The sequence below is a fragment of the Onychostoma macrolepis genome, chromosome 22 (assembly GCF_012432095.1).
Source record: "Onychostoma macrolepis isolate SWU-2019 chromosome 22, ASM1243209v1, whole genome shotgun sequence".
In the NCBI taxonomy this organism is placed as follows: domain Eukaryota; kingdom Metazoa; phylum Chordata; class Actinopteri; order Cypriniformes; family Cyprinidae; genus Onychostoma; species Onychostoma macrolepis.
Genome location: NC_081176.1, coordinates 2,367,248 through 2,381,631, shown reverse-complemented (window position 1 = coordinate 2,381,631; position 14,384 = coordinate 2,367,248).

Genomic DNA, 14,384 nt, shown 5'->3' with positions numbered 1-14,384 from the left:
AAAGGTGAAGGCTGATTTTAAAAAGAAGATTACAATTTAATAAAAGTTTATCTGGCATTGGTGACATTTTAGATTATATTACGTTGTGTATGAATTAATGTTCACTTGTGTCATTATGGCAGCTTGTTTCCACCATGGAATAAAAAATAAACTTAATTTGCAGCTTTTTATCTTATCATTCATTCTGACTTTTTAAGAGATATAAACAATGCGAGTTGCTATTTCTTTATTTCTTTATTAATTAATGATTTCTTTATTTAGTGGCGGAAACAAGCTTCCATAGGAAATAGGCCACTAGGTGGGAGTATTGTTTTGTATTATAGCAAGAGATCCATGATAATGATATTCTGCCGTGTTCAGTGATGAGTTCCCATGTAAATTCAAATTTTAATTCCAATTTTTAAACGGATGCCACCTTACTGGGACAATAAAGCCCTCCCTATACCTACCCTAACCCTACCCAGGCCATTCCACTGAATGGGCACCATTTCTGTTCCCAGGACATTATAGGTGCAAACATGCATAAAAAAATTAACTACAAAATACATTGTATCATTAAGCAAAGTGTCCTGCACATTAATATAACTGCAAATTTAAAATATATAAGTCAAGTCAAGTCACCTTTATTTATATAGCGCTTTTAACAATACAGATTGTGTCAAAGCACTTAACAGTATCAAATTGGAAGATAGAGTGTCAGTAATGTATAATGATAAGATTAAACACTCAATTTTCAGTTAAAGGCATTTCATTATTGAATTCAGAGATGTCATTGTCTAGCTCAGTTTAGTTTAAATAGTATCTGTGCAATCAAATCGACGATAATCGCTAGAAATTAAGTGTCCCCAACTGAGCAAGCCAGAGGCGACAGCGGCAAGGAACCAAAACTCCCTCTGTGACAGAATGGAGAAAAAAAAACCTTGGGAGAAACCAGACTCAGTCGGGGGTCAGTTCTCCTCTGACCAGACGAAACCCGCAGTTCAAAAGTTTATATTTCTATTTTAATTTTGTTGCCGTTTCTAACAATAGTAGTATTATGTAGTTAGGTATTTTATCATTTAAAAAATTATTAAAAACTACCTAAAACACTGAAAATATAGCATTTGTATATGTCCCCAATGTCTAACGCTACATTTTAACATTAAATATAATGTTTAAAATCCTTCAGAAATTATTTTTATTTTGCATTTTTGTGTACCTCCATATTCCATCTGTGTTTAAATGCATTTATTTTGAAATAAATTTACACTATTTTGGATAAAATACACATTTTAGTCGTGTCCCCAGGTTTTCACATTTTCAACATAATATTGCAACATCTGGATCTTCTGAAGGCAATGAAATGATCGAAAGCATGTGGTCTTATTTTCTTTTCTGTATATTTGATGATATCGTAACGGTGGCTGGGTGCGTCATTATAAATATACTGTCCTGTTACCTAAATTATTTCTTAGATGTTACTTATTTTAAAAATACAAATCTTTGGTGAATCACTATAATTTGCTGAGTATTCTTATAATATTAGCACGTACAGTACTCCATGTGGCTAGATTATAGGTATTTGCTAATTTTATCCTAAAATCTCAATCCTGTTACTTTCATTCCTGTTACTCATATACTCATATATCCTATACTTTTATATAGTAACTGAGTAAAAATAACAGGAGTGAGTAGTGTCATCAGATTTATAAATGTAAATATTAGGCTACATCAATATTAATCTAGCCAAACCATTTTTTCTCAAAGTTTTGGCCTTCTATCCACACTGAGACAATGCTTTTGCCCATGGAAAACTAATGGTTGTTCCTGCATTGTTGTTTTATATTACTTTCCCGCAAGTATGACAGAGAATGTATGATTTCTGTCCTGTGGCAATTACATATTAGACTCATATATATATATATATATGGAATGGCATTTGAGTGTGAGCTGCGCTATAAGAAAATAATATCCACAGAAAAACTGAAAAGATATTATTTAAGTTTATTATATTTTATATCAATTTTATTTATTATTTAATAATTATTATTATAATTTTTTTAGTTACTTATATCTTATCTTATAACCCATCCTCTACCCCTAAACATAACCCTAACAAAAACCTCTGCAGACCACTAGATTTAAATAGAAACATGATTTGGCCTTTTTTAGCAGCGAGGTCAGCTCACTAGTTGATGTTCAACACTTTCACTATATCCGTGCAGGCATTAATACCTCACATGTGTAGTCAAACCTGTAATATAATGGATACTCATTCCTCTTACCAGTTTCATTCCTGTTACCAAGTAGTTTTTTCTTTATTAAATAAAGTTAAACCACTTCTTTTTTTTTTTAATTAGGTTTGGTCCATAATTTATCCCATAGTTTAATAAATTGCATCATAGAAAATTTATAAGCTTGAGGTTTGAGTCGCTTTTAAAATGAAAAAAAGGGTTTGTGTACTTTAGAAAGATACACCTCGTGTAGATAAATAGTGATGTTTTATGATAAAAAAATATATTTTTGATCCTGAAACCAACAATTTGTTTAAAATAAACACCTGCCTGAGGGGGAAATGAAGGAATTTGTTGACATAATTTTAAACATGCTTTTAAAGAGACAATAGAGTTTTGGTAACAGGACTGAGAAAAATGCATCCGTCTTCCACTTAAAACTTGTGTAAAAAATTTAATAAAAAGTTACCTGAGATGGACCAATATAGATTTTGAATAGTTAAATATGTGTATTACTAGATTCAGTCTTTAAAAAAGATAGAAAATTACTTTTTTTTTTTTTTTGAAGAGTTTTGGAAGCAAATGGCACCCTTTCAGTGGAATGGCCCTTATCTTACATTTACATTTAGTCATTTAGCAGACACTTTTATCCAAAGCAACTTACAAATGAAATCAACATGATCTCACAGAATTCCGTGTAATGTTCACGGGCTTAATTAACCTTCGAATCTGTGGTGGCATCACGGAATCGCCGAAAATTCCGTGATGGGCTCACAGAAAAAATTCCGTGGTGGGCTCACAGAAGTGATACCAATGTAAGTCAGTGACAGGTATCAGCCGTGCTCCACGCACGGAAACCCTTAACATCAATATGCTGACGCGATACTGGGAAATTTATCGTCATCATTATTGTTCAGAACTGGGTAGGTTTAGGGTAGGGGTGGGGTCAGGTACTCCAGTGAAAGTATAACTGCATCGGAGTCACTCTTTTTACATGGTCCGATGCAGCGCTGGTGTTGAACCAGTGAATCCGTGCATGGACCACGGCTGATGCCTTCTGTGAGTCCATCACGGAATTTTCGGCGATTCCGTGATGCCACCACAGATTCGGGGTTAATTAAGTCCGTGAACATTACACGGAATTCTGTGAGATCAGGTTGAATGAAATATAATATAAAATACATACATACATACATACATATATATATATATATACATATATATTAGGGGTGTCAATGTTAACGCGTTAACGCATTAACGCATGCGATTAATAAAGAAAAATTAACGCGTTAATATTTTTTTAACGCAGATTAATCGTTTGATAAGGTTTGACCCCAGCTTCTTCCCGTCATCGCAGCGCGGAAGGTTATCTATCATTGTGTGATGAGGGTACAGCAGATCAGTGTTGCCAGGGTAACAGCACAAGTGGGCTATTTTGAAAATACAGTCGCGGGAAAAATTACAGAGCCGTGGGTTGCGTTCTTTTGGGCTACTTTTATAATGTACCAAGGCCGCCCAAAGTGTATATAGACAAATAAAAATGAAAATAGATCCTTTTACTAATGTGTATTATACTTGGAATGTGTACCTGCCGACAAGAATGGAGAGGTGGTTAACATCACAAACAACGCGAGTTTCAGCAGAGCAGCAGAAATAAACATGACAACAGCCACTATAGATTATATTAGATAATAAACACACGATTTTGATAGGATATTTGTATGTGATTTTCTTGAGATGAATGTGAACATCTGATATGCTAATCTGTGCAGCGATATAAAAGGTGATGGTGGTTTGAAGTGAGTTCTGAGTAAAAGTGCACTATTAATCTCATAAATTGTCTTATGTAGCATGATGCTAATATTAGCTCTAATGCAGCTGCAGAACAGGTCCAATTCTTCTTCATAATGCATTTTGTCATAATACTTCACTTAAGGTCGCAAGAAATGTTTTGTTGTATTTATTTAGAAAAACTTTTGATAATAGTTGGGTAAATACTGGGATTGAAGCGATGTGGCTTGGTAAACGTTTTATTGCCAGTTTAAAGGCTGATAATGGCTGAATAAAAACAAAAGAATAATGATAAAAGAATAATAAGGATTATGTCTCATACCTGGCGGAAGTGTGAAAGGTTATATTTCCTTAAACTAATTTGTCATGCATTTCTTTTTCAACACATTTACAGGTAAATCCTAGTATTTTAAATTTGTGATTAATCATGATTAAATCACAGTCCATGACTGTGATTAATGCGACTACATTTTTTAATCGATTGACAGCACTAATATTATATATATACAGTATATATAAGATCAAATATCTTGAATGTATGTTATGACTAGTCTAAATAACATTGTAGATAAATAACTTTATAACTCACAATTCTTACTTTATGCAAGTTACATTGTGTTGAGCTATATCTCACAATTCTGAGAAAAAAGTCAGAATTGTGAGGTTAAAAAGTCACTATTTATTTATTTTTATTATTCTTATTTCTTTATTTAGTGGCGGAAACGAGCTTCCATAGGAAATAGCCCACAAAGTGGGAGTATTGTATTATAGCAAGAGATCCATGATGATGATATTCTGCTGTGTTCAGTGATGAGTGCCCATGTATTCTTTTAGGCAGCGGCTATTTATGGAAGTTTTTTCCTAACAAAATTAAAATGAAAATTCAAATGCCTGAAAAGATCAAATAATAAATCAATCTCTCAAAACAACTACTCAAATGATAAATCAAATGCTCAAACTATCAAATGATAAATCAAACTATCAAAATGGCTTATCAAATGAGAAATCAAATGCTCAAATGTATTTGATATTTAATTTTCATGATCAACTCAGTATAAACCTGTCATAATTAAATGATAAATAAAATGTTCAAACTATAAATCAAATGCTCAAACCAACATTGCAAACGGCAAATCAAATGTTCAGATTGTTTGCTCAAAGGGAAACCAAAAACGGCCATTGATAAATCAAATGCAAATGAGGAGTGCCAATCAATAGCGTGGGCAGAGCTTTAATGCAGAAGAGTTCGGTGACAAGATCCAGTTTAAAGTTTATGGTTTTTTCAAGGCGTAATTTCAGATTTGCGTGCCCTATCCCAAGATGTATCCTTGGGAAGGTTTAGTGAAAATGTTGTGGAGTCAACAGTGGAAAGTCTCCTTGAGAGAATGGGGGAAATATCGGCCTTTACAGACACCGAGGATCCTGCAGAGACCATCGAGGCGTATTTAATGAGTGGTGTGAATGCAGCAGAAATCGCAAGACTTTTTGGCATATCGTAGAGGACTATACGTCGTCGTATGTGTGAATATGGATAAGGTAAGTCACGTGAGCCTTTTTTGTGTACTTTATTATCCATTCCCGGTCAGCACAGGTACGTCTGGCTGACGTCGGCACAATATTTTATTATTCCCGCGGCCATGGTAGTAAATAGTAAATGAGGGTATAGGGGGCAGTGCTGGTTCAGAGAGAGATTGATCTTTGATTCACTGAAGCGCTTGATTCACCCTACGCTGACACCTGCTGGTCAAAACAGTACAAATGCAAAGTAATCACAGCCACAACCTGCACAAAGACCTTTTTACAAAGCAACTACAAAGGTTTTTAATGAAAGTGTAAGGCTGATGATATACATGGGGCAACTTTTCTTTTTTTTTTTTTTTACGCCAAATAGTCTTGCCCTATATATACACATACATACATACATACATACATACTCCATCACCCCCCCCCCCCCCGCCCTCACATAAATAATGAGCTTTTAATTGCTTTTAGCCTATCAGCACTCAAGTCCATGCATAAAGCTTGCCACAGCGCACCTGCAGAAGAAATTGTTATGAATGTGTCTGGGAAAAACAGCAAGAAGACTGTCTGTCATGTCTGTGAGGCAACCACAGAGTTTTGGCTCTTCTTTTTTTGACATGCTCAAGTTCACAGAGACCTCGGATGCATTTCCCAAAAGCATCGTAAGCCTAAGTAGATCATACACCCATTGTCACCAATGGAGCTACAATCAACTTAAGCCCTATTCGGACGGGACTCACGTGGGGTCGTTAGAGAAACTTACTTTCTCTAACTTACTACAGGGGGTCATTAGAGAAATTTGTGTTTCACAGAGGTACTTGGTGATTTTAATCCCGTCCGAATCTGCCATGTCTGTGTCTTTCTCACACAACCTCTGTAATAATTCCAGAGCAAATTACCTACTGTTTTTCAGCAAACTGAAAAATCCTCTGAGAAAACTAATCCAGTCCGAATGTGAATGTCTGTGATTGCCGGTGATATTGTTTTTTCACAACACATTTCCTTGTGTGTTTTGGCCAACGTGAATTACCGTAGACGTTCTTACCGCACGCACATTTGATATTTGCAAAAAAAACCAATAACAATAATAAAATCAAGAGCCAGATCACGTAAACTGTTAAGACAGGCTATTGTAATATCAGTGTTTTTTTCAGTATCTTAAAAACATATTAATGGCTAAAGTCTGATTACACTTTAATTAGCACAAACTGGGCTACAATAATATGTGAGCAGCATGAATGTACATGTTTGTGTTTTTGAGAAAACAACATTTATGCGTGGTTAATGAAAAACTAAGTCACTGAAATAACGCCCTAAAACACATACAGAACATTTGTTCACAAGACTTTTGGGAACAGCATGTCAGACTAGAGTTTTTGCCACAAAATGATGTGAAAATCATCCTGTTTACTCATTCACAGAAAACAATATATTGATTTAACATTTGTAAAACATGTTTTGTGATAGAATGCCCATATGCGAGGGAGTGACAATGGCCATGAATATTTAATGATTCATACCCGAGCCAAGGGCCTCCCATAATGAGCCATCAGTCAGTAATGTGTCTGTGAAGCAGGTAACAAAGAATGTGAGGAGAGTAAAATAATGGGGGGGGGGGTATTTGTATTTCATTTACAACACAGTATGATCAACATGTACAGTGAATATCAAAGACACATTATTGAGCACACTGATCTAAACACTGAGACTTGAACAGTGACACACCTTTGTGTCATTGCTGAAACATATCCTTTTAAAATGTTGAAACAAGTAAGCCATACCTGATATTTCCAGTGTCTGCTGCTGCTTTCCATGGATTCAAGAAAAAGAAAAAAAAAACAGCCACATAATCAGTGGTCATGGAGGTTATTTTACCATATTTTATGTAAAACATTAGCCCAATTTAGTTGAACATCTGATGTTGGTACGGCTCTCTTAGAGAAGTGAAGTCTTCAAAGTCTTCAAGGGAAAAGTAGGTTTTCAACAAATCAAAATGGCGGAGTTCAGCTGACTATGGCATAATTGGTAACATTATTTGAAAATGGTTTGGTCTATCAAAAAGCTTTTGATAACTTTTGTCAGTATAGTCTGAAGGTGATCTGATGAAAATTTGGTGAAAAAAAATGTGGTGAAATTAAAAAAAATCAGACTAACGGTCTAGGAGGAGTTAAAAAAAAAAGTGGGTTTTCGATATAAATCAAAATGACGGAGTGGAAGTTCAGCTGAATATGGTATCTGTGTTTCTGATCCAAGGAATATTTTGAGACCAGTTTCATTACAATCGGCTAATATGCTCAAAGGTTATTAGCATTTTTGCAAATTTCATTATAACTTTAGACCACAAGGTGGCACTGCCCTGAAGCTTTTTGAATACTGTCAGGCATGATGCCAAAGACACATACCTAGTTTTGTAAAGATACTCAATGCGTTTGTAAAAGATAGCATTGTACAACATAATTCAAAATGGCAGCCGCCCAAAATGGCTGACATGGGAAAATTGGGTATCATTCCACTCTGCATGCTGCACAGAATCTAAAGAGAACAGTTTTGGTGATTTTTGGCCAAACCATTCAGAAGTTATAAGCAAAAAGAGCTATTTTTCATATCTCCTGACCACTAGATGGTGCTGCTTATTATCACATACACCAAGTTTGGTCTGACAAAGCGTTGGAGAGATATAGCCTCAAGTATGATTTAGCGAACTTTTCGTTGAATTCATTTGTGTGGTTTTCGAGAACGGATGGGTCTTTTGATAACTTTTTGCCAGCATGGTTTGAAGATGATTTGAGCCAATTTTGGTGAAAATCAGACAAACCGTCTAGGACGAGTTCGAAAAAGAAGTTTTTTCCTGATCCAAGGAATATTTTGAGACCAGTTTCATTACAATCGGCTAATATTCTCAAAAGTTATTAGCGGACTCAGTGTGCAAGCTTTCTGTGTCTGACGAATTTTTAGGATAATGCAGGTAACAAACTGAGATTAGGAGCACTCCCTTTAAGAGAGTGCTCCTAATCTCAGATCCTTATCTGAATAAAAGACACCTGGGAGCCAGAATTCTTGCTGATTTATAGGGGATCAAATACTTATTTCACTCATTAAAATGCAAATCAATTCATAACTATTTTTAAATGCGTTTTTCTGTTGTTATTCTGTCTCTCACTGTTCAAATAAACCTACCATTAAAATTATAGACTGATCATTTCTTTGCCAGTGGGCAAACATAGAAGAATCAGCAGGGGATCAAATCATTTTTTCCTTCACTATATATATATATAGACAAAACAGAGCAAATGTAAATGATTAGATCATTACCATTCAAATGAGAGTGCTTTTAGCTAAAAATCTTTTTCATTTCACATATCAGGTTATTACCAAATATGTAAACTATCAATCTGGTTGGCTACCAGCCCTCTCAAAAGCACTCAAATGCATGATCTTTTTCTAATTTTCTAATCTAATTATTGTCAAATTTCATCAATGTCTAACTACTAATACAAATTTAGCATGAACTGGGTATAACATAATCTGTACCTGCTGCCAGTCACAAATGTTTCTGTCCCATGAGATGGACAAGTAATCCCGGAAATATTAAAGATATGTTCTCATGACATGTATTAGCAACACTCAATCTTCATGCTTCAACCACACCACTTCTGTCTAAAGATTAAACTCTTGCTTGCAAATTGTCCTAAACACTTGAGCAACAAAGCATCCAAAGGGCCAGAGAATGTCTGCAAGATCAGTTACACATGCTAAAAAATTATATTTTTTTAAAGAAATATTACCTGGCTAGTTCAGCTGTATTCCACTACTGAATGTCAACAACAGGAAAGTCAAACAATCAATGCACGAACAAAATAATAAAAGCTGAATAAAAGCACCTGATAAATTAACAAATAAAGATAAATGCTAATGTAAAGTTTTCCTTTGTAATGACCAAACAAAGGAATGACCAATAATTAAAGACCAACTGAATCAGTAGCTTCCTACAATATTCTTTTAAATGAAAGTACCAGGGACAGGGCAGATTAAAGCGAATGACTGTTTGATATCAAAGCTTACAACCTGACACCACAATAACTCTTGTGACCTATGCTGACAAATGGCAAAGCCCTGATGGCATAGCTGACCGACCAGCTATATTTGTGTGAAGTCCTAATATGTCCATCCTTAGGGAAAAGATGCCTTAGAATTTTATTGTCCACATGTTCCCATCTTATAAGGTGCCAACGCCTTAGAATTTATTCCACAACCTCCTGCCATCTTCTCAAAGGTTCTAGGAAAGATGGTTGGACACATTGCATTGTCCTTTCAAGGAAAAGAAAAAGGACAAGGGCATGATCCAAAGTCAGGCAAATGGCACACCCAACGCCACACCATCCTGAAGACCCCTGTAGAAATCAGGGGAGCGTTCATGATGCATTCATGCATTAGTGCTTTCATTACTGCTCAGAAACATCACACGAGACTCATTGATCAAGGATCTAGCCATGCAATAATCAAATTTATCCCACACTTTGAAATCATGTGTATTGTGAAAAGAGCTTTACAAATAAATTTGACTTTGACTGTAATTTAACTACAATTCTGAGATCAACAAAATTACACAAATTAGCAGACAGCTGAAGCCTAATAGACTAGCACAGCCATTAGAAGAGTGTAAATCTGAAATAACTAACCAGAAATGAGCAGAGAGATGGAAGAAGATGAAATGCATGGCCAAAATAAAGCTGGCATTTACAGTTTTTCTCGATTGCTAACACACAATTCATGAAACAATTCACCATTTTCTCACAACTATAAACACAATCTCAAAATTACACACCAACTTGTGCAAACTTCAAACTTCCAGGTCAAAATCAAATAGTTTAGTCAAAAACATATTCTCTTTTGTCAGACTCAAACTTTGGCCTCAGATGATACACAAACCTGTCAAATACTCAGACTACTTTCCTGACTAGAGAACACTAGTGAGATCTATTCAAAACACTGTTACAAAAACCTCCCGTTTGGGAAACAGGAATCCATTTGCTAGTCAATGTCTGTTACAGTATACAGCATAAATAAAGGAGTGCAGATACAGTAAAATTCAGCAATTAACTTTAAGAAAAGTTTACTTTCATTACACGACTGTAAAGATATCTTACAGTAGATGAAAAGCACTAGAAGAGAAAAGTTCAAAGACCAAACAACTGAATATACAGTAAACACACACTGGACTATACTGTCAGTTACTGTGAATGAATAAATAAATAAATTCATTCATTCAGCATCCTCAGCCAAATTGCATTACAGTATTGGTAGTATCCTTATTTGTTATAGCCGTTTCTTAGTCTTCTGAAAAAAGACTTCTCTACTTTCCCTGGACAGTCGTCTCTCAGTTCTGCAAAAATAGAGTAGATGTAAGGACTACTTGGCTACAAATCATTTCAACAGTACTGTAATGAGTTTGAGGGTGTACAACATGTGCTACATTATTTACTGTATATAGAATAATGAAATTTCTCTCATCTGAAGTACTGCTGCTACGTACTGTAATTATATTGTATGTGTCAGTAGTATTGAAACCTTGTAGATGAGCTTGTAGGCCATCTTCCCTCATGGTCAGTCCATGCTGAAGAACATGGTCAACTATAGTGCTTTGTATTTCATCAGGAACAAACAACCTTTGACCTCATCCCCTTAATTTTTTTCTTTTCTCCTCCTATTCCTCTTTGTCTCCCACTAGCATGATTCATTTTCCAAAACACATAATCACTTGTGCTCCTGTGCATATCATCCTGAGATTCTGACCTGTGTGTCATCAGTTTTGCTACTGAATGTTCACACATGGATAAACATGTGCTGTTTGTGTTCATTTTTTGATGCTTGAGTTAATTATATTGTGTGTTTGTGTTTTCTAAATGAGAACATGGTTAAACCTGTGCAAAATGATGGCGTTTTTGTGTAGAGTTTTGCAGAAAACACTGAGCAAATTGGAACGTGTGTGCAAACAAGTGAAATGTGTTAAAAGTTTTGAGAAACATGTCTTTGTTTTGAGAACTGTATGTATGGTTTGGAAAAATGGGCCAAATTAATCAGTTATAGTGTGTTAGCAATCGAGAAAAACTGTAGTCCAAATAAGAATTGGATGAAATCAGATGCTTTAATGTGTTTGATCCACAACAACTACTACATGTCTTATTAAGAATTAGTGATTTCCATTAGGGATGCACTAATGTAAAGGCCAAAATAGCCAATAATCAGGGCCAATTGTTTCCTGTCAATCAAAAGGGTATGGAAAATGTGTCAGACTGCAACATGTGTGTGAAGAAAATATCGGTCACACTTTATTTTGATAGTCCACTTTAGACATTCTACTAACTATAAGTAACTTTGTAACTACACATCAACTAATTCTCATTAATTTGCAACTACATGTCTACTAACTCTCAGTAGGGTAGGTTTAAGGTTAGTAGAATAAGTTGACATACTTGTAAAGTTTCTCATAGTCAGTATGTTGTATGTTGTGGACCCATCAAAATAAAGTGTTAGAAGTTATTAAACAGACAGTCTAATGACTGCTAGTTGACATGTAGTTGCAAAGTTACTTACTGTTAGTAGAATGTCTAAAGTGGACTATCGAAATAAAGTGTTACCAAGATATCTCGTGCAGAATTAGGACCATATATAATAACACATTAACAATGTCACTTGAAAAAAATAGTGCTTTTACATTTTTTCAGCTGCTTACACACATTTTCAAAACTTTGCCTCTTTTTTTCAAAACTTTACACACAAATCCAAGAATTGCACACAAAATGCAAAATGCCTCACATCTCTTGCAAAATGAAGCACTGCATTCAAAATGTCACAAACATATCTCAAAAGCAAACATCTGTCTTACGTTGCAAACACTTTCGCCATAATATTATATTTTTGGATATATCATATACACACAGTTATTCAAAACATAATGGTCTTCTTTCATGAGCTGCTATGTACATTTCTGTACAAGATTGAAAGTAATTGGCTGAGAGATTAAAAATTCCATGAAAAATTCATTTTTTTTTTAACTGTAAGCATTCGTGGTTCTGAATACAGTATTACACAGTAAGAAAGAAAGGAAATACATTGTTTTCATCCATTGTTCAAAACCTACAGTTTTTCTTCGTCACTTTGGTGCATTTCTCAAATTATCCTTACTGTAATTGTGACAAAGAATGTGTATGTGCATCTCTCAAAACAATTTGTGCAAACAGCACCACACAATGGATTATCTGCAAAAGCCTGTAACTTACTCAAAATCCATAGTTCATCTCTCAAAAGTAAGTATTTATGTCAATGAACATATTAGTGCCATCAGAACAAAATGTCCTCGTTTCATTGTTCACAAATAAGATAGTCAAAAAGCTTAGTCATGTTGTGAATATAACACTGCACTCTGTTATTATTACCTGATGTAAACTATGACAACTGTTTGGATGACAGTTACTGTACTGAAATGCATTTCTTATGTATGCCATATATCCATTTCAAAAGTACAAATTTACACTACTGTATGTGTGATATTGATTGAACTTGCACAGAGAACTATAGAATACATTTTGAGCAACATGACATTAGCAACTGATAATGTAGAAACTGCAGACAATCAGTCGCATGAATGAATCAAAGCAATCATAACTTGTTCAAAAGAATGAGAAACTGCTTTTATGATGTGCACAAGTGACTAGATGATGTGGAGGATGAACAAAGTAGTTCTGAGAATTTCATTTTTGATCTGAGAAATGCATCAAAGCGACGAAGCAAGAAAAACTGTATAACTTGACCTGTGGCCTATTTATAGACCTATTCTAAAGCCATGATTGTTTGGTGTTAAATAAAGCAGTGAGTGTTTGTGCATGTGAGTCAGTGTGAAGTGCTGATGAATTAGTGCGATGTTTTAAATGGTTGTGTTTGAAAAAGGAAATCAAGATACTTCCTGTCAAATTTTTGTGTGTTACATAGAGAATTGTGTGTTGTGTTTTGCAAATTTTCTGAAATTGAAAACTGAGTCAAATGCCGAGAATTAGTGTAAAGTTTTGCAGATTAGGTGTGTGCTTCTGCTGTTTGAGTGTCAGCTTTCAGAAATTGAGTGACAATCAAGTGTTCAAGCCAATCTGGAGCAGCACAGATCTACAAGTTATTCAACAGTCATTCTGACTCGAACTGAGCCAATATAGCAGTGTATATGATCCATTTCCTCCAACAGTACACTGAAGAAAGGAAAAAGTTCTGACTCAGAACGCAAAACTGATGAGCCATTGATCTACACATGTGAACCAAGCACTAGAATGAAGAGGCCAAATAAAAGTTATGGTTTCTCATGGTTTCAAGTTCAAGTTCATTTATTTATAAAGCACATTTAAGAACTGCCACAAGACTGACCAAATTGCTGTACATTAAAATCAAACCATAAACACATAAATCAGAAATAATAAAACATATGAATTTAAAAACCAAAAGGAATGGCAGATAAACATTCTGAAGACAGAATAATAAATCAAGACCATAGTAGAATGTAAAAAGAATGGGATATTAGTAGGCCAGATCGAACAAGTGTGTTTTTAAAAGTGATTTGAACATGGATAGGGAAGGTGCCAATCTAATCTCAAAGGTGCCAATCTAATCTCAAGCGGCAGATTGTTCCATAACCGACCACCACAGAAAAAGCTCGATCCCCTCTACGCTTCAATCTAGACTGAGGAACTAAAAGGAGATTCTGATCACTGGATCTTAGACTTCTAGTGGGAGTATAAAAATGCAGCTCTGAGAGATAACTAGGGGCCTGATTATGTAAAGATTTATACACCAGTAAAGGAACTTTAAAATTGATTC